Source organism: Danio aesculapii, chromosome 4, assembly GCF_903798145.1.
Source record: "Danio aesculapii chromosome 4, fDanAes4.1, whole genome shotgun sequence".
Lineage (NCBI taxonomy): Eukaryota > Metazoa > Chordata > Actinopteri > Cypriniformes > Danionidae > Danio > Danio aesculapii.
Genome location: NC_079438.1, coordinates 38,839,767 through 38,862,514, shown reverse-complemented (window position 1 = coordinate 38,862,514; position 22,748 = coordinate 38,839,767). Strand labels below are relative to the sequence as shown.

Sequence of the window (22,748 nt, the reverse complement as noted above, 5' to 3'; positions counted from 1 at the left end):
AGGGAAATGCGTATATGTAGTTGATGAACTTGTTGGCTGGCTGCTCGATCGGCTGTTTATGGACACGCCACAGCTTGATCATGTATATAGATCATGTGGTCACGGACGCGCAGATGTCAATCGATTAACCTGTCAGCTGCTTCAGACTTAAAATGGCCTTTTAATCATTTTGTGCGGCCCAGACCGCATTGATCACAGTCCAGCAGCACAAATGAACCCTGGGTGGTGTCATCGGCGCATCAGTTCATACAGTGATTATTCTGTCCTGAGCATCTCAAATGCTGAAATGAAGCACCGTCAGTCATGCCCCGTTATTCTCCTGTGCATCTGTTGAATCCCCTGCTTATCAAACAGCTGGCGTGGCGCAGCAGTCTCCACAGGTTGCGCGCCTTTAACGCTCGATAAAAGCGTCTTTTCCCATCACAAGATCCCCCTCCATCCAGGGCCTCCAGCCGTCGCCTGTTGGCGCCGTGGCAACGGAGCTGCCGACCCATAGCAACAGCGCGGCTCGAGATAAGCCCGCTCCCCGCGCGCGCACCTGCCGCACCTGAGTGAACAAACGCATCCGAGCAAAACCTGTAAATTGCTGTCAATAATGTAGCCCCGCCCCCTCAGGCCTATTGCACATCTGTCATGCATAAAGCCAGCCGATTATGACAGCCGAAATAATGATGTTTCTTTAGCGCTGTCTGTGAGGGACAGCGGTGCTTTTTCATAGCCCGTTTGATTGAGAGAGTAAACTGGCATAAACTCTTTGCTGGTATTAAAATAGAAGCACAAGAAGGACACAGTGAAAAGAAAAGAAAAAAAAATCTAATTTTAGATGCTTTGTTTTGGCAGCTATATATGACAGAAACGCTTATCTTTGATCCACATGTCTTTTTGTTCTGTTTAGAGTTTCATCTTACAACCTTCTTCTTGAATTTGAAACATCACCGCTGTGTCTTATTCACCTGTCAGTTTCTTTAAGATGCACTTATTTAATTAATAATTGTTTGCTAATGAGATTTTTTGAAGTGTTTTGATGAATATTCAAAAGTATTCTCTAACTCCAGTTTACTGTCAGTCTTCTAGTCTAAACAGTTTTATTCTGCACCTCTCTGCAATCACATGGCCTGCAATGACCATCTTTGTCATACAAGCCAATTGTTAAAGGGATGGATCACTCAAAAAGATACTAAAAACATACTATTTACTTATTCTTAGGGGGCACCTATGATGAAAATCATCTTTTGCCAGCTGTTTGGAAAGAACTGTGTAGGTATAGTGTGTCCACAGTCATATTGTGGTGATAAAAAAACAATAAGTCTCTTTTTTAACACATCCTGACGTTAAAATAGGATCCAAATCCCTCCCATTTTGAGGCCCACCGCAACGTGACAAAGGAGTGCGGTTTCCCCGCCCACTAAATTGATTGACAGCCGCATATTAACATGACTCCGTAGTCTCCATATAGTCATATTAACAAAACAGGACATGTGAACTTAGTAACGACATTGTGTGTGACTTATCATTGCAGAAAGGCTTGAATTAACTCCACAACAAATACATCAAATAATCATTGGGAAATAATCATTCTTACTGTAGTATTTCTTACAAACGTTACATAAGATTTGCTTCCTTTATGTCTGTCACTGTGCTGTTTATCTGATGCAGCCGGAGACGGAGACATTCTGACAGGCAAGTGGGAATGGTGGGCGGGGAGAACTAGCATTATAGGCACAGGCAACAAAAACAGCTACATTGTGTTCAGAGCAGAAAAGCCAATATTCTGAAAGGTATTGTAAATAATCTGATAAATAATCTGATAAATAAGATGAAACTTTACAGATACATTCTGGAGACACAAAAGAATCTTTAAAAAGTGGTAAAAGAGGTGCCCTTTAAATAGCTTCAAACCTTTATGAGTTTCTTTATTCTATATAACAAACACATAAATATATATTAAAGAAAGCTGAAACACTGACTTCCATTTAAGGAAAAGCAAGTAAGCAACTATTGAAGTCAGTGGTTACAGATTTCCAGCTTTCTACAAAATATCTTTATTTATATGTATCTAACAGAGAAGAATATCATACGGGTTTGAAATAAGTAAAAGGTTGTGTAAGTTGTGACACAATAAGCTTTTTTTTCTTTTCTCGGATCAAGCCTCTAATGGGGTGTATGCACACAGACTTTTAACTTCAGTCAGCCATCCCCAGGGCTTCCAGAGTTTCTGTGCTAGCCTGCTGCTAATGATGACGCCTGCATTTTAACATCTTTTGTCTCTTTTTGCGCTTTAACAACCAAATAAATTCTTAAGTCTATTCAACTCAATGTATTTTAATTACATTATAACATGCTGTAAAAGGAACTGTATGAAACTGAAAATAGTCACATAAACCGGAATCACTGGAAGTTCATTGGCTGAAAAACACTAGCTGTGCATAAAGCCCATTGGTTTCAATTAAGAATGCCGTCTGAACAACCATAGTACAGCACACTGTCAGTATTTATTAGCACATTTTCTTGTTTGCTTTTTGGTATCTGAGCTAATGGATCTGGAAACTGTGATGTGCAACAAAACTTATAACCTAATGGTTATAAGAATAATTTACATAAATTGTACTGTACTGGGGCAACACAGGCAACACATTGCCTCAGTGGTTAGCACTCTCGCCTCACAGTAAGAAAGTCGCTGGTTCGAGTCCCGGCTCGGTCATCTGGCATTTCTGTGTGGAGTTTGTATGTGCTCACGTGGGTTTCCTCCGGGTGCTCCGGTTTCCTCTACAATCCAAAGACATGCGCCATAGGTAAATTGGATAAACTAAATTGACCGTAGTGTATAAGTGTGTGCATATGAGAGTGTATGGGTGTTTACCAGTGCTGGGCTGTGGCTGAAAGGGCATCCACTGTGTTAAACATATGTTGGATAAGTTGCCGGTTCATTCCGCTGTGGCGATCCCTGATGAAAATGAGTGAATGAATGAATTAATTAATTAATGTTATGTGCTGTAGCACATTCAGACATTTAGCAAAACACAAAAGAGCTGTGGAGTCTTTGTGCATCCAGACCGACAGGTGTCAGTATGACATCTACTTACACTGGTACTATTTGTACAAATAAAACACAGTTAAAGAAGAGCACATTTGCACTTTTAGCATTATCCAACTCAATGATTTGGCCATCCATTAGTAGCCTGCACATTTGTGTCCTAAAAGTGCAGGATGTCTGTTGAATCCTGTATCCCAGCAGATGTTCATGTTTGTGTTGTGTTGTGTTGTCGTCTACCGCTGCTGACGAGGGCTCTCTTTCAGGTAAACACAGCCTCAGTCAATCACAGGTCCAGAGCAGAACGACCGTATCACAGCCAAACATGAACCTCTTCTGCTGCGCAAACACTCAAACGACAGGAAGATGGAAAGCATGTTTTGTGCACTATGATACACCATCACTTTCTGGAATGTTAAATATGACTCACAAAGTGCTTGAATGTCTGTGTCAGAACAAGCCGTTACTGAGACTCTCGAGCGGACACGTTTTTATTTAGCAGTACAATGCTTTTATTTAGGGCAAAAATGCACGTCACACGGCTGTACTGTGATATTGTGACGTCACAGTCCCTATTATGATGTCATTCCAGGCTTATTATAGAAAATTATTCCAGTGTAGCAGGAAAGGACATAACAGAAAGTCTTGAGAGGTCTTTTGAAGCACAACTACTGTATGTGCATTTCTTTCATTTTCGCTCTTTTTCTATCTTGAAGGTTGTTGGATCCCTTGATGCTCATTGATTTAGATGCTCATTGGTAATGAGGGTGACATTATCTGCCTTCTTACCTTCTTAGGCTTTGTGCCAGGTTCATATGACAGGTAATTCACATCATTAGCTAAATGAATATGTTTATGATAGATCTCAAAATGTCTGACAAGGCTTCAGGACGCCATCTCAAATGACTCTGTCTGACAGGCGCTGCGTCCTGGACTTTTCCTTCTTCCCCAAGGCAGTGCAGAATGATCGAGCGTTTCTTGCTTCGGTGTCACTGTCAAACACAATCAGGTCACCAAAGTCCCACGCTAGTGTACCCAGGTTGTTAAATTCCTGGAATACGATTGTTAATGTTGTTTGTTCTAAGTGCTATTTAATGTTTACTTAATGAATATTTAAAGCAGACAAACTTGCATCAACATAAATCCTTCGTAAGCAAGGTGAAGTCGAGAAAGTTGTCAGTTTGTTTATTTCCATGGCTGCGGCTAAGAGTGTCTGCCGTCACACAGAGATCCAGTCTCCAGTTTCTTGCTTTCCTCATTTGACTCCATGTAACAACAGGAAAAAGACTTTTTAACAAAGTTGATTTTGGTTTCTATTCACTATTCACTATATGTACCTTTGCTTGCCCAAAAATATAGTGCATATGTCTGTTCATACTACTCAAAACAGTGTAAAAAGTAGCCTATCTAAGAGTACTCAAGTAGTGAGTTGTGAGTATTTCACTGTGAAAATTATTCTACCTTATACCCTGCAAATTTTTCCCATTACTGGGTTGCAGCCGGAAGGGCATCTGCTGTGTAAAGCATATGCTGGATAAGTTGGCGGTTCATTCCGCTGTGGTGACCCTTGATGAATAAAGGGACAAAGCTGAAGGAAAATGAATGAAATACCCTGCAAATTAAAAATGTAGCTTACGTCAATGTCATTTCTGTCATGAACACTCTGGGGATTTAGTATGGTAATGAATATGTATATGGAAATGTTGATGTATTTGGTCTTGGCAGTATAGATCTGCTATGCTGCTGCTGCGGTTGGTGCTTTGATTATTATGGCAGAGCAAGTACCGAGACCTGCTACTGCCAGTATATACACAAACATGCTGTCTGAACATATATAACACGCTGCTGCAGCAAACATAATATATATGTAACCCTCATAGCAGATCTAAACACAGGTGGAGCTGGGGTGGAGGAGGGTCTCCAAAAACGCACCACAGCTTAACAGCGTAAAATGACGTGGAGCAATTAAACTGATGAGGAGCAAACTCATTGGCTGCCGAGGTGACAGCAACCAATGTCCTGCGCCATGTAGTTAATAACGCAGGAGCAGATTAGGTGAACATATCAGCCTGCATGTGCATAGAGTTTTATAAGTAAGTTAGTGTAAATTATTTGCATACATGGATTATACATTTAAAAAGTGAGATTAATTTAATGTGAGAACATGTTCAATTAATATATGAACCTAGAATAAGCTGACATAAATCAAGTCTAAACAGTCTCTTGGTCGTTGCTTGTAAATACTTTTCATCAATATTATCTAATCTTGTACATATTTTCTGCATTTATAAAGCATCTGTGTTTTGATTGAACAGGAATCTCGGGAGTAATTTTTCTACTTTGCCAGTCAGTGTAGACAAGAAAAAAAAGTTAGTGAGTGCAGGATAAAAAAAAACGGTCGCTAAAAAGTGGCTTTTTAAAGTACTTTACGAAACTACTTAGTTACAGTAATTAAAGTATTTGTAATTTGTTACTTTACACCACAGAATCTAACTTAAAAAATGATACTATAGTATGACCTAGTTTTGAACAAATAAAGGTCAAAATGAAGCTTGTTTGGAGTTTGTTTTATGACTCTGAAACAGCTTGTCAAAGTGAACCTTCCAGAAAAGCCACTTGTTTCCCCTCCCTCAGTTTCTCAGCTTAATTTCGTATTCACTTTTGAAACATCATTTGGGATGTGTAGAAATATGCCAAAGTGTCTTAGGAATCCCAGTTAATGAGGCCACATTGCCAGCGAGACTTCTCAATCTGCAGAACAGTTGGTGCTGGTCACTGTGGGATTGTGGGACACATTAGGTTCCATAACAGAACAATCACACAAGTGCGTTTGGCCTCAGCAACACTCAGGACTTATTAGCTGTCTCTGAAAACACGCATGTTGAGCACAAATCATCTGCTCTCGCTTCTGCTTTACATCAGTGCTACATCGTGTTTCTAGCCAGTCTGCTTTCATATGTTTACAGTATTTAAAATTGATTGTGGCATGTTACTTTAATATGTTAGTAATCACACGCTGAACACTGTAAGTAGTCATTTAGCAGATGCTTTTATCCAAAGTGACTCATAGTACACTTGTTGCTGAGGCACTCCCCCTTTATCAACCTGAGGTTAAGTGCACAGTAGTGATAGCACATGATTCGCTTCTACTATGTGCAGCCTTGTCCTTGCTGGGGAAAATCTTTTATTAAAATGAGTAAAACATTGTTAATTTTAGATTCTTTAATGATTTCTACTAGTATTTCTAAAAACAGTGCAAATGAAAATAGCGTTAACAATTATGACCCCTCTGTGAAACCCATCTAAAATAACGTTAATCTATTTCCGAGATAAAGAGCTTTCCAAAATAAAGTTGTATAGCCATAAAAATGACAAATATACAGTTTCTGTTTATTGCTGTATATGATAGAGTAAATATCTAATGCTAATTTATTGTTACATAAATATAGAAATTTACTATTTTATCAACACTAGTCTTATCATTTTGAGTCAAAAAATATCAAAGGTTTGCCTACTTTCCTTTTCTAAACAATCACCTCTTGGTTTACTTTTGGTACAGAAACACCTCCTGATTCTCATATAATTCTGTTAATGCCTTTATTTTCTTCCATTAGAGATGTCAAACTAAAATGATAATTTACTGTCTCTTCAGAAGCACGAGTCAGTGTCAAGTCAGTCCCTAGAATAGAGAGCATGCTTGCGACTTTAGCTGGATTGCACTTTATATGAAGATTTTTCTGCTTCATTGCCAAAATTTCAAGAACTTGTTTTAAAGGCTGATGAAAGCCTGGACTTCTTTTTTGAGATTTTAACAGATCTATGTGTGTTGAGCAACACATACTTTTGAGCTTTTGTGTGCTAATGTTATCTTCCGGATTTAAAATCAACATTGGGGTATGATCAAAATTGGTGACGTAGCACTCAACTGCTAGTGATGTGATGACGTATTGGTGTCTCATCATTATTCACTGCTTGAGAGTTTTTTTATCTTGTGTGAGAAGACCCTGCTTCTTAATTATTCATGACAGCACGTGCTTTCCGATGACAGATCTGCCAAGCTGTGAGACAGCGCTCGGCACGCATGCATTTATAAAGGGTTGTAGGTGTTTGTTTCTGTCATGTAAGAGTTTTTGCAATGGGCGGTCGGTCGGCCATCAGCTACCGATATGGCCCAGCTCTTTGTGTGTAGGAAGCATTTTTTTGTTGGGATAGCTACGAGAATTAGAGAATGGTGGACTTCGTCATTTATCAGTTCATTACCATTCTGACACATCGTCCATCTGTTCTGCCTTGTTCGCCCATGTTTAAAATCTTACAGATTACTGGCGGGGCCAATACTTTGAATAGATAGGCCAAGGGACCTGCTGCACCACTATCCACTGTTTCTGCATCAGGGTTTCAAAGAAGAGAAGTCCTCTACCTCAGCAGACCCCTGCATACTCCCTTCACTAAAAGTGTCACTTATCACCTTTATTATGAGTGCCCTTCATGAGCACGTAAATCTGGGCTGCGTACAATTTTTTTACAGGTATGTTTTACAGGTTATTTTGAAATATTTATAAATTCTAAACACATTTATAGTGTTTATTTAAACATGATCATCTTTGTAGTGAAATAAAAAATTCTTGTTATGTAGTTGTAGACTGTTTATTTCACTACACTTTAACTTTGCCAAGTATAAAATTATGCGTCTTCTGATGTGTCTGATTATTATTATTTTGAATTGGTATGTCAATGGAGCGACACAGTGGCACAGTGGTTAGCACTGTCGCCTCACAGCAAGGTCGCTGGTTTGAGCCTTGGCTGGGTCAGTTGGCATTTCTGTGTGGAGTTTGCTTGAGCTCTCCGTGTTTACGTGGGTTTCCTCTGGGTCCTCCGGTTTCCCCCGCAGTCCAAAGACATGCGCTATAGATCAAACAAGTAAACTTGGCTGTTGTGTTTGTGTGTGTATGCGAGAGTGTATGGGTATTTCACACTACTTGGTTGTAGCTGGAAGGGCATCCGATGCGTAAAACATATGCTGGATAAGTTGGTGGTTCATTCCACTGTGGCGACCCCTGATTAATAAAAGGACTTGAAAAATTAATGAATGAATGGTGAGTCAATTGACAGTTGCTCACCTCCTCTTTTTCTCCTGCTTTGTCAGCCATGCCCACTCCCTTCCCTTCCATGGTAGTGCCCCCAACCACCAACCCCGAATTTTCTGATAAATGTATATCACTGAAAATGGCAGAATCTCAGCTTAACATACATACACACGCACCTAGTGAGGATAATTATGATTCAGATGTGTTGCAGTTCTAAATATACGGTTTTCTTTAAGTTGGATTTTTTCAAAAAGATTATTTTCTTATTCTAAATAGAAGCAAATCTTTGACATGGTCAAACTCAATCAATAGTACAGATATCGAGGTTACATTTTCACAGACTATTCTTTACATTGGGTAGAATGATTTCATGTCAAAAACAGTAAATCACAAAAAATGACTTTAGCTGGTTTTCACAGAGAGGGTCAACATTTTTAGTGAAGAATTTACTGTTGTCATGTTGCTAAGTTTGGTGGCTGCCAATTTTCTAATATCTGGTCACTATTGGCGGGATTTATAGTTGGGTGGCTGATCAGATTATCTGGTTAGTTGCTTGGTGAACCTCCAGTGATATTCTTCTTGGCAAGTTTGATCACTATACATACACTATACATGTTCCAAACAAAAAAAATTATTTTATTGAACAAGAATGCATTAAAGAAAGAAATACTTTTACAAATAAATGCTGTTCTGTGAAAAAAAATAGTTTCCTCAATATTAAGTAAACCAGATCAGTATTAGAAGAATTTCTGAAAAATCCTGTGACACTTTTAATTTAATTGCTGTTAAAATTGCCATCACAAGCATGGATTGTTGCCTTTTAAAAATACATTAAAATACAAAAGTAGCAAAAAAAGGTTTTTATTTTTATTATTATTATTTAAATAAATACAGCCTTGGTGAGCATAGCTTGGTGACTTCTTTTTTCTCATTGACCTCAACTATTAATCTTCATTTTGAGTAAAATTACATGCGTAAATCTGAACACAAAAATTTCAACAAATGATTGAAAAACAGAGGACATCCTAAACAGGGCATGTGCATTTACATTTGCGTTTAGTCATTTAGCAGATGGTTTTGTCCATGGTGACTTGCAAATTAGGAAAGTTAAAACCAAATATGATTTAAGTTATGACTGCACAAATAGTGCAGGAAAGATTTTATGGCCATGCTCAATTCTTAGGTCTTAGTGACTTGTTTAAACCCTTATACTCCTTACCCATTTGATAAGTAACAAACACACAACCATATGCATGCAAACACCTTTTTCTTCCTTGTATGTTTAATGTGTGTACACGTAACCCAGCTTATAAAACGTGTTTGTATATGTATGTGAGTTTGTGTGTGTTCGGTTCCATTCTCTCAACCCAAGTGCTCAGTGTCACATCCAGAACAAGTAGGATGCATGAATGGATGGAGTAGTATATAAATGGAAGAATGACAGGCCACATGAATAAATGCGTATATATGTTAATAAAGCACAAAACAGCTGCTTGTGACACATTGGCACCGCAGGCACCCTCAGCATTATGGGAAAGAACCAAAGCCCCCTGTTAACATGTGAGTCAGCAGCGGGTCACGACACGGGAGTCTAATCACCATCTCTCACTCCTCTGAACTGCACTCCTCTAGCAAAAACTGTAGGAGCGTGTGTCAGCCCTGGCCAAATGTGTGTGGAAAGGTCTGGACTACGCTAAACAATTTGTGACTGACCGCAATTATCACTGTAACGTCAGTTTATCATCCTCATATTTCATTGCTATACCAGTTTCCATATGAGAAGGAGTGTTTTTAATCTTTAAACAAATCTTACATGTCTTTTGAGATTGAAACATTTGTCCATTTTGAGTTAAACGTTTTGCTGTGGACTGTGCTTTTAGTCATACTATATTAACACACACAGATCATTTCCACTTGTTTATTGATGAAAATGTCTTGTTTATTTGTTCTGCTAGATGAAGTAGAAAATATATTATACAGTCAAAAGTTTAGATGGTTTATTGGGTGATACAGAACAACAGGAAACTAGGCTTTTGCATTTTATGAAGAAAACGTTTGGCCGTGCCATATTGTCATTTCTAATCTGTTGCTCATGTATTTTGAGCTTGTTTCTGTATGGTTTCCTGGGTGTTTTCCCAAAGGTGACCAGACGTCATGTTAGAGTTATGACGATTCATGTTTTACAAGCAACATTCCATAGACTTACAGTCAGGACAACATTTTCCTGGATAATTAGTCTTAGTTGTGGTTTAATTGCTATAAATAAATAGCAATAAAAACACTGTGATTCATGAGAAATTGCATAATGTTTGCTTTAAGTAAGCAGAGTGGGTGCATTAGGTAGTTCTTTGACCTGTTAGTAGAAAAGACCAAGCTGCATCTGTTGTTTCCTCTTCAATTAAGAGGTAAACTGACAACATCACGTTGTTCCTCTGCATAATGAGAGATTTTACAGTAGTCTTATTTTACTGCCAGTCATCTTAACAAGTAATTTCTGTGATCTTAATAGCTGATAAATGCAAACCTGTTGAATTGCACTGTGATGATACTGTACAATTTGCTCCAATTATGTGCAATGTTGTCCATACTAATGGAAATCCTTTAAATTAATTTGTAATAAACATATAGTTGATTTTTTTTGTTTCATTTGTTGCAGGTCCACTGTTTTTTGTGGATTTTATTAGTGCCTATGCACATAATATAAACAGTATTCTTAAAAACTCTTATTTCTTAATTATTGTAGCTATACAATGTCCTTTATACAGTGTTCAGCATATATAAGTACACCCCTCACAAATCTATCTTTTAATTTCATTTTTTTAAATAGGAAGCTCTACAATATAATATTTCTGGATATACGTTAGATTAGTCAGATCTGAAGCCAAATTCTTCAGCTTATCTAACAAAATTACTTACGATAACGGTCCAAAAACGAGTTCACACAAATTTATGTTATAGAAAAATGTTAAATACAAATTTATGAAAGAGGAAAAATCAAGAGAAGCAAAAAAAAATGTAGTTGTAATATTATTATGTAGTTGTATTGTATATATTTTTTGCAATATTTTGCTTGAATTTAATTGGATTATCTTTCAATTCCTAAATATGTTTGGTGACTAAATATTACTTTAATAAATATATCTGTTTAATAAATCTGTTTTGTTTAAATGCACCAAAATACATTTCCTATGTACACTGAGAAATGGATAAAAATATTCATTTTCAAAATGGGATGTACTCTATGCTGAGCATGACGTAATAGTTTTTTTAAATACAAATAAACTCACTTTAGAAAACAAAATATTTGGAGGAAAAAGCTTAGCAAACAAACCTTTTCATTTTTGTTTCACTATAAATTTCAGGGTTCATGATGAAGTTTTGACTTGACTCATTGCAAGGCCTAAGATGGGATGAAATTAAACAAAAAATCAGGCTTCAAAAGAAAGTTTTTAGTGATGCCAAGAAGAACCATTTTTAGTTCCCCAAACAGCATTTCAGTAACGAGGTTTTAAAAGAACCATTCTTTCTTAGTATAAAGAATATGTTATTACAGCTCTATATAAGCTTTTTAAAGCATATAAATAACATTTGTGGAATGGAAAGCTTCCATTAATGTTGAAAGTTTTTCATGGAACAATTATTATCAATAGAACCATTATTTTTAAAATTATAGGTCACATTTTCAGCTTATTGACTTTAAAATGAAATTTAGCACAGTTTTATATCTAACACAATATCAGTTTATAGTTTTGTACTGTTGCATGAACCACTGAAAAATCTTTACTGAAACATTGTTTTAGGGAACTAAAAATGGTTCTTCTATGGCATCACTCCAAAAACTTTATTTTTGTACTGTTGTCAAAACTTTAATCTCCTTGATTCTAATTTTGACTAATAATTATTGTGTTATTGCCTAGAAGTAAGTAATAAAAGAGAAAAGAGAGTGCATGTTAAAGTTGTGAAAGAGTTAAGAGGGTTCTCTTTTTTTCTCCTCTAAAATGTGGGTGGAAGTGTGAGTATGGTTGTGTATGTAGGCCAGGCCTGATGCGTTTGCTCTGAGTGAATATCAGATCAGCTCCCTGAAGACTGCTGTCTCTTTTAAACCCTCAGTCGTACAGCGCACTGCCTCGCTCAGGATATTAACCAGCACCCTGAATGATAGAGAGAAAGAGAACAAAATGTTGGCCCACAGTTGATTTTCTGCTTGCGTCTTGTGTTGGTTTTGCAGCAGAGACTGAGTGGGGTGTCATGGTACTGTAAATCCAGAGAGCAACAGCACAAGGATTGCAGGTGAAGATCACGACCTTTAGAAGGTTTACCACCAAGTCTGACCTTGAGACTTTGAGTCTTTTGTGTGGATGTTACCATGTTTTCCATCCTCTTCATACCACATCTCTCTCTCCTCTGTTTGTCTTTGGCTGGCCCTCCTGCTAGCGGCCTAGTTTAGGTGGTGCTGAATTCTCAGTGTAGGTTGCATGTTTAATTCATCAGTTTGAGCTTTGCTCAACTATGAGAGCAAGGCATTATGGGACTGACTGGTGCTTGTTGGGATGTACTTGGCAATAGTTACACAATTCTTACATGGCCTTGATCTGATCTATCTTCACCTAGATGTCCTCGTAATGGCTAGTGTGAGCCAAGCCAGCCACAGTAATTCCAAGAGTCTCTTTGACAATTTGTAGTTGTTTTATGCTTCGCAAGTAGGTAGCTAATTTAAATTTCAGTGTACTCATTTGTGTTTTTGTATGATCAAATAAACATACATTTGCAAACTTTTGTAAATCAGTCATAAATGTTGTGCCCTGGAGTGTGGTTACTTGACATTATTGTACTAAAATTGATTAGTTTTTCTTTGCATTTTTGGAAAGGTTTCCTGTACAGGACAGATAATGCCATTATCAAAGCAGGCCTGAACATGCCAGTTCAATAGGGGGTGATGTTTCTCAGTATCTTGAGCAGCAAAAACAGTCCTGTAGTGTGCCACTACTATATATCTACATCCTTGTTTTCACAAGATTTCACAGCGTGTTCTTTGAAACCTGTTGAAGTTTGCAATTCCAGGCTCACAAATGTTAATCAAAGAATCACCAAAAAGCTTACAAAGTTTTTTGAAGTTTTACCTGAATATAGTATTATGTAAATGACCCTGAAGAGAAATGAAAACTGCTCCGTCACTATCCATTTTTAAATCTAGATAAAAATTATTTCTATTTGATCTGAATTTGATGTGTTCAACACTTTCTTTTGCATGTAATACTTTTATGTTTTGTTGTTTTCAATTTTATTATTGTTTATCTGTTTTGTACAGCACATTGGTCAACATAGCTGTGTTTAATTCTGCTCTATAAATACATTGAAACTGAAATATAACCTATCAGCAACATTTTCAGCTTACAGAGCTGCATGTGTTACAGTGACTTTTTTAAAAAAATGCCTTTTATCAAGAAATTGTTTTCAACTCAAGACTCTGGAACACATTTTGAACAATCAGACCTCGCGATTAACATAATTAATGATGCATACACTTGAATTTTAATTACACATTGGTAGTATATTGTTTTCCTGTTTGGGGATATTGAATGAGCAAGTGATGGATGTGTGTATTTGTAGGGGGAATGGAGTGGGTTTCCCTCCCAAGATGGCAGGGGCATATTACATCGAGTGATTTATGTACCACATCAGTCATGCTAGCATCACACAGTCTGAAACGACTGCCGCTCTCGTGTCTCCATCAAAATCCACTCAACCCAACCCGGCCGGTAATATGGCAGAAAAACAAGCCCCAGCTCAATTCTTGGACATATCCTAAAACAAATTCTGGAATTTTACAACTTTTAAAAAATATAATACAGGTCGATTGGCATGTCTCAAATTCCTTTCACTATGAAAAAAATAATCAAATATATTCAAAAGATTATGGTTGCTCGGTGGTTAGCAGTTTCATCACAGCAAAAGGGTCACAGATTCAAGTCCAGTTCTTTGTGGAGTTTGCATGTGTTTGTATGGGTTTCCTTCGGGTGCTCCGGTTTCTCCCACAGTCTAAAGACATGCACTATAGGTGAAATGAATAAACCAAATTGTTTGAGTGTGTGTGTGTGTGTGTGTGTGTGTGTGTGTGTGTAAATGAGTGTGTATGGATGTTTTCCAATACTGGGTTGCGGCTGGAAGGGCATCCGCTGTGTAAAACATATGCCTGAATAGTTGGCGGTTCATTCTGCCGTGGTGACCTCTGAGATTGAAACTAAGCCGAAGGATCCCAAAGATTGTCTCTGACATTTTGTTGATGCCATTTGGAGCCACAACCTGTCCATTAGTGATCATGAAGTGGAGTCCACCGATACTTTTGCAGCCTATATAATAATATAATATAAATCATAGAAAAATAATTAGTAACTGCTAGCTAACAATTAAGGGTGACGCGGTGGCGCTGTAGGTAGTGCTGTCGCCTCACAGCAAGAAGGTTGCTGGTTCGAGCCTCGGCTGGGTCAGTTGGCAATTTCAGTTTGGAGTCTGCATGTTCTTCCCGCGTTCGTGTGGGTTTCCTCCGGGTGCTCTGGTTTCCCCCACAGTCCAAAGCATGCGGTAGAGATGAATTGGGTGAGCTAAATTGACAATTATGTATGTGTGTGAATGAGTGTGCATGAATGCTTCCCAGTAGTGGGTTGCAGCTGAAAGGGCATCTGCTGCGTAAAACATGTGCTGGATAAGTTCATTCCGCTGTGGCGACCCCAGATTAATAAAAGAACTAAGATCTAGCTAACAATTAGCTTGTTGTTTCAGTCAGCAGGTCAATAACATTTATTTCCTCATGTATTTATAAAGCATAAATTGAATTTCACAAACTTGAATTATTCCTCAGATCCCACAGACTTATATTTAGTACAATGCATCATCGGTTTATGGTCTTAATATTTTATTATCGCTTGCTATGGCAAACTTCACATATAATTCCTTATCTACCTATCTAGTTTTACTTTTTTAATATTCTTATAGGTTTACATCGCATTTACACTTTATTTATTTTCTTTTTTCTTTTTTGTTTTGTTGACAATATGCCCATGTCACCCTGAGGGTTAGCTTCATTCATGGGTTCAGAGGTGGACATTGTGGTGGTGTTTTACATATGAATCACGTTTTTGTTTGAGTCCACCTTTAATAATTCATATGAGTTATTTTATTTCTGAAATGTCTAACCACATGCTTTGTAAATTTAGAAACATTCTAAACTAGGGCTGTCAATCAATTAAATCAATTAACTTTTTATGAAGGTAATTGCAAAAATGGTCTTTAATTAATATAGATCAGTTGCAAATTTAAAAGGTATGATTTAACTAGTAATGTGTGTTGTTGAAATAAAGAAATGCAAGATCCTTTAGCTCAGCGGTTCCCATCAGGGGATCCTGGCCCACAAGGGGGCCTCAGCAAGCTCTGTGGGGGGTCAGGTCATATTTAAAAAAATTCTTAGCAGAGGACAATTAGGAGAACGGTCATGTTGCCTTGGTTTATTTTATCCACTAGTTGACAAAAAAATGGACAAATTTGTAATTCACAAAATAGAGAGAGGCTGTTTCTCAATTCCAAGAACAAAGAGAACGGACTTGTGTTCTTGTGGAGACCGGTCTTGCCAGGTCACCTCGGAAGATCGAACTCGGGAGACCACAAGAACAGAGAACGGGTCCTGTGAGAAATGAAATGCTGCGTTCTTCCCTGGTTCTTCCTGATGGTCACATGACCTTCACGTGTTTAACCAAAAATGATTTAAACATTACACCATCATACGATTTATTGTTTTTTCCCAATAGTTTTTCCCCTTTTCACAATACATACTATGCATGAAGACTTTACAAATATACGATGCAAAATACAAATAAAAAAAAAAACTATATGAATTTCATCAAATAATCGCCCTTAATGTGTTTATACCTTTATTAAGATTTTCATGGTAATGTTTACTTTCACCATTTTCAGAAAACTTCTGAGGTAAATAAGTTATATCTCTGAACTTTAATAATAAATCTATAAAAAATGCTTCACTTCCCACGTCCAGTCGCAATGACTTGAATATTTGAAAAATGAATATTTTCCCTTAAACACCACTGTAAATACTAAAATTTTTGCTATTGAATTTCAAATAAGTCCAGTTTAAAGGCCAAAGGCTTACGTTTTTCAGTAACAGCTGGCCTACTAATGTTTTGCTTTTATATTTTACATTAGGCTATTATTTGTGCATAAACAAATATAGATATACACACATTTGTTTGAAAACAAAATTTTTTGTCATCCTTACTGCAAACTTATATGAGCGATAATATCTCAGGCAAAGAAGGTTGGGTACCACTGCTCTAGTTTAACAAAACAATCCTCGAAGTTTATTATCTTGTTATTATTATTCGTATTATTTTCATCTTGCCTAAAGTGAATGAGTCTAGATGCCAATTGCTATTGATTTCCGTAGGTGTGCTGTTACACCAAGGTAGTTTTGGTTACTTACAGAGATGTCCAGTGGTTTCCTGTATTTGCAATGGAAGTGTCTTCTGCAAAGATTTTATTAGCTTTTTCAGTGTTGTACATTTAATGTATTCTTATATCAATAATTTGCCCTGAATGGTACCTGTTACGTTCCACACAATGTTGATGTGTCTGCAGTCTGTGGATATCCATCTAGTGAATCAGTTAGCTTTGCAGTTGGTTTTGTTTTTGAAATGTTTGTGCTGGCTGCACTCAGTGTCCTTTGAAAAGTACAGTTGATTTAAACTGGTTTACGCATTTTTGCTCACATTTGCAAAAATATATATTTGCCCAAAGTTGTCACTTGTTGCGTGTCAGCGCTTATAGGCTAGTGATTATTGCACGACACATTGTGCAACAGCACTGCAGGCATTCCCGAGCTCAAATCCCAACTCGTGGACCTTTCCTGATCCCCCCCCCCCCCCCCCCCCCCCTCTTTCTTTCTCCTACTTCACTTGTCATCATACTGTCCAACAAAAACATAAAATGCTTTGTTGGAAGGACAGCTCATCAATACAATAAGAACACACAAGTTTGGTTTCATCTATATGTTTTTAGACTTCCATTTGGAAACCTTTTATAAATATATTTGTCTTTCAGCACACATTGTGTTCATTGCCTAACCTCATAATCACACAATGATATGGCTGCAGTGACGGTAAGACGTTGAGTTCAAACATTGTCAAACAAATAATTTGTGTTAAAGAAATTAATGCTTTAAAAATGTCAGATTATTGCTTGTGTTAACACTGAGTACATTTACTTGGACACCAATAATCCGATTTTAATGCGATTAAGACAATACTTTGATTAAGAGTCTACCATGTAAATTTGTACAATTTAATCCGATTAAGGTCATAATTGAACTAAACAGAATTCAAATTAAGACATGTGGAGTATGCCGATTGTAGTTGCATTATTGAAAAGCAGTACAGACATGTAAACACCTTAAACTATTACTGTGGTGTTGGATTTTTGCACATTTTGTAACAGGATAATCTATACACACACGACTGTTTGACACTATTCTCTGCACCCACCGACTCAGTGAAGGACCACAGACACCTGCATCGCAAAATGCAGAATTTTTTTTATTTCCATGCGGCGTGCGGTATCAAATTCCATCAAAACAACACTCTTCCAGCAGGGGGCATGCATGAAATGTTCCTGAATGAAAGTGAAAGTGCCGAACTGCAGTGAAAGTCAACAAATTAAAAATGAAACACCCGAAATTACATGAAACTCTGGAGGAAATGTGGATTGCGTGGTGATGCAATGATGTTCATCGAATTATGTGCTATAACATGTAAAATGGGATCATGAAAGGAACATTCCAAAAGCAACTCATGTAAACACCTTAATCACATTATTGTCTTATTCAGATTAAGGCAAATAATTAGATTGCTGATGTCCATATAAACATATTGACTGCCTTATTCTAAACGTTTGTTTATCTGCCATTCATAAAATTCATTCTATACATGTTTTAATAAAACACACACACACACCCAGATTTAGCTACATACTGTACAGCATATTTACTAAATGCCAGCTCTCTCCACATCCCTGAGACAAACGTTTGTTGGACTGACTCAAGGTTTGTCTGCCCTCTACCTGCTGTCCGTCTATGTCTGCTTGTCCTCTACCAGCTGTCTGTCCCTTTCTTTCCCTGTCTGTTCTGTACCCACTGTCTCCCTCTTATCCACCCACTTTCTGTCCCTCTCTTTGTGTATCTCTGTCATGACAAAGTGTTGAGTTTCTCCTTTAGGCTCACTTCATTTAGACTAACGTCAAATCTCTCATTCACTGTCTCGTTTGCACACACTCTCTCTGACACTCACAAACTCCCTCACACGCTTGCTCACTGACACTCATGCAGGAGATGAGTAGATAGGTGTTGAAATATTGGCGCCATCTAGCAGTTGTGCCCCAGTAAGTCATCATCACCATGGCAACTGAGAGACTTCAAATCTGCCTAAAGCTTAAAACCCAAACCTTTGCTAGAATGCTGTATGTATCTCTTCTTATTAGGCCAAATTTTAGTCAATACAGATGAAGCACTTTTGTTAGCATGAAGCCTGATAGACAGGCTGCCCAGCGAGGACATCAAACTCACCCTTCACACATGTTCCAATTCTCCCTCAGGTGAAACTGTGCAGATAAAAGACCTGCTCAAAAAAATAAATAAATTATATGGCTCTGTAGCCCTCCAGCTATATAAATGACAAATGTAATAGGTGTCATGACAATAATATAACTGTAATATTAATAATAAATATGTCAAATGTTTATATAATTGACTAGGGGACATTTTAAACCATTGTTATTTTGTTTGGTCCCTTTCAATTTCTTTATTAAAGAGACATCAACAATTATATATATATGTGTGTAATTTGTGATGCCTCTCTCCTCGACAATAGCAGTCTCCTTGCAAAGCTGAATTTCATTGATCAATAAAATGGATGTACTGCACAAACTGTTAGGATCAGAATAAAACAGTCTGTACCTAAGATAAAAAGTAACTCGTTTTTTAACACATGGGATCCTTCAGAAGGATATGCAGAGGCGCAGGTGCTACTTTTATTTCAGAAGATCAAGGAACATTTAGTCTTTCATGATTTGACCTTTAAGACAGCAGTAGCTTTGGTCAGGGATGAAGCTTTTTCTGACTTCACTGACACAGACACTTGAGTTTGATTTAGTCGATCTTCAGATTTCATCATTTTGATATACGTTTGTGAATGAAAGTAACTACTATTTAAAAAATTGTATTTAAAAGGTCTTGATTGAGTTATTTGTCAAATAAAACAAGGCATTTTCAAAACTTACAAAAAAAACAAATGCAGTTAGTAATACAGATATTAAAGGGCACCTATGGTGAAAAATCTACTTTTCAAGCTGTTTGGACAGAAATGTGTGTAAGTATAGTGTATAAACTGTCATATTAGGGTGATATAAACACACCCAGTCCTTTTTTTCAAATTTAACAACATAAAAACGGTGGACCAATTGGAGCTGTTTTCAGATCCACCGCAACTTTATGTAGGAGAGCGGTCCCCCCGCCCACCAATATTGATTGACAGCTGCGTGCATTAACATGTCCGGTAGTCACGCGTATAATCATATCAACAAGACCGGACGAGCGCAAAGCAACCGGGAATAAAAGGTCTGTTCAGTTTGCTAGGATCATTAATTATCATCAATAGTGATCAAGAGTGAGTTTTATAAGTTTCAAATGTTTTAAAACAGAGCATGTGTGTAATGAATTACAGCGATTTACTTCAGCTTTACTTCATCAGCAAAGCCGAGTGTCAGAACAATTATAAAAGAAGACGCTTCAATCGCGGTTTGTGGACGTTAATTTGGGTTTATTTTGTACATTAACATAACAGATATCCATACAGCAGTGGATATTACCAGTATCATGTCACATATGCGTGCAAAACGAGTGCAAAGCTTAACGCACTGTCTCTGTGTGTGTGTGTGTCTGCGCTATGTGTGTGTGTCTACGCTATGTGTGTGTGTGTGTCTGCGCTATGCGTGTGTGAGTATGTGTCTGCACTTTGTGTGTGTGTCCTCGCTGTGTGTGTGCGTGAACTTTGTAATGACATTGTGTGTGACTCATTGTTGCAACTCCACAAAAAATGCATCAAATACTGATTGGTAAAGTTCTTACTGTAGTATTTCTTACACACGTTACGTGAGATCTGCTTCCTGAGGCAGCCGAGGGCGGCGATTGAGGCTTGTTGCTGACAGGCACATGGGAATGGTGGGCGGGGAGGACTAGCCTTAAAGGCCCAGTACAAAAAAACAGCAACAACTTTTTCTCAGCTATAATATAGACACTTCAAACAGCTATAATAAATAATCTGATGGGTGTTTTGAGCTGAAACTTTACAGACACATTCTCGGGACACAAAACACTTATATTAAATATGAAAAAAGGGGTAACCTATGTGCCCTTTAATGTGTATTCATTTATTCATTCATTCGTTTTTCTTTGGCTTAGTCCCTTTATTTATCTGCGGTCGCCACAGCGAAATGAGCGCCACTTTATCCAGCTGCAACCCAGTACTGGGAAACACCCATACACTCTCACATACACTACGGCCAATTTAGTTTATTCAATTCACCTATCGCACCTATCTTTGGACTATGGGGTAAACCGGAGCACCCGGAGAAAACCCACTCGAACACGGGGATAACATGCAAACTCCACACAGAAATGCCAACTGACCCAGCCGGGACTCGAACCAGTGACCTTCTTGCTGTGAGGCGACTGTGGTAACCACTGAGTCACTGTGTTGCCCCTTAATGTGTATTATTAGAAGCTTAAAGCGTCATCTCTACATTGTAATGACATGGGTTGGGTCTGAATCCTTTCAAGCACAAGTCCTTAAATGTACAACATGTAAGACTTTTTTTAAATATCCAAAAACCACTAGAACAATGTTATGTATTTGGCTGACTTATGTGCTTAAATTATACCAAAAGTTTGAAGAAAGTTCAAATCCAGATAAATCGCCAATTTTAACTACAGTGAAGTGAACCATGTCCTGTGTTGCCATGCTAATGTTATCACACACTCTCAATTTCCAGTTTGGTTCAATAGAAGACAGGGAAACACCAAAGAAAGTGTCAATGAAATATGTTGTACTATTTATGGACCCTTTTCTTAAGATTGTTATGACACGTTTAACGGTCATCATAATCTTAAATCCTTGAAAGTTTTAGATTTTTTTAGATTTAGATTTTTTTTAAACGTATGAACATTTAGATGCATTTATGTATGTATTGTATAATCTTTGCGTCAAATTACAAAAAATTTACCATCGGTGCTTTTAATGCAGCGTCTTAGAGTAAATTTGACATTATTCTCTCTTCTTGCTGCTGTTTTCAGTCTCAGTATTTTTTTTCCTTTTTCCAAAAGTCTTGATAACACCATCATGGCATTTTTCTTTTATTATTCCAAATAGGATTGTAAAAAAAATATTTGTTGTACTCTCCCTTTCACTGAGCTTTAAGTTTACCCACCTATGACGACTTCTGCAGCTGAGAAACCCGGAAATGTGAAAAGGGTTTATTAGACTGCACAGAGCAGCATTACATCAGAACCTTAAAATGTATTTAGTATGATAAAACAGCCCTGCTTCTTCTTCATGTAATCATGACTGGAAAAACCAGCAGCGATAATAAAAAAAAATGGCATAATAAAAGCTCCGCTACTTTCATGCTGTCTCTCATCAGTAATTGCTCCAGCGCTCTCATTTCAGTTTGGCGTTCAGTCTCTCACTCTGCTTCATATTATCATTAAAATAAGTTACTTCACATACTGTACATGCTCATTCAGGCTCATCCATGAACATAATTTCTTCAGAAGTCCTGTAGGATGTAATGAATATGACAACTCATGACCATGATTCCACACTCAGTCACAGCATCATCAAACTACACCTTTGTTTGTTGTTAATTTGTGCCCTTTAGCAGCAATATTTACCTAGTATACCTTATTGTTAATGTTAATTAATGCCTTATCTTAGTTATTTATTTGTTCAAGACTTCCTTCTGATTTGACTTTCTTTGGTGAAGAAAATTTTCAATGTGAAATTTACTTTGGGTTCAAGTTGAACGTTGACGAAAATTTGTTGCACTGACCTATAGCAATCCTGTTCATTCAGCAGTAAGCTTTGTGTGAATATAAATTCTTAACTTAAAGCAAAACTGGAAGGTCCACAGAGGATGAGGTGCTCATTCTGGCAGTGTCTACTTGCATCCATTTAAATAGTACACTTTGATATTATATAATGACTATCATTACAGCATTAATTTTATTAATGTGCAATTAAAGCAGCACATTTTTTTAATCCTTGCTCTTGCCCATAATTGGAAAATATGCAGCCAGTAAAGAATGCAGCACCTATTGAAAATGATGGTTTGAAAAGGGTACAAATGGTAAGGTCATATACATAACGATGTCTACTGGTTATATCAACAAGAAAATGTTATCTGCGTTTATTGTTGATGTGGATTAAGTTAAACACCACAACACATTGAGTGACAGAGAACTATTCTCCCTCTCGTCAAAGGCAGCCCACCAATAGTTGGGATTGTGTGTGTGTGTG

The 22,748-nt window shown here is 37.4% G+C and overlaps 1 protein-coding gene across 3 annotated transcripts in view; it reads left to right on the top strand.

The window, feature by feature from the left end:
* The window catches only part of cacna1c (calcium channel, voltage-dependent, L type, alpha 1C subunit), a 166,475-nt gene that overhangs the window by 943 nt on the left and 142,784 nt on the right, over positions 1 to 22,748 (top strand). The gene's annotated exons all lie outside the window — the stretch shown is intronic.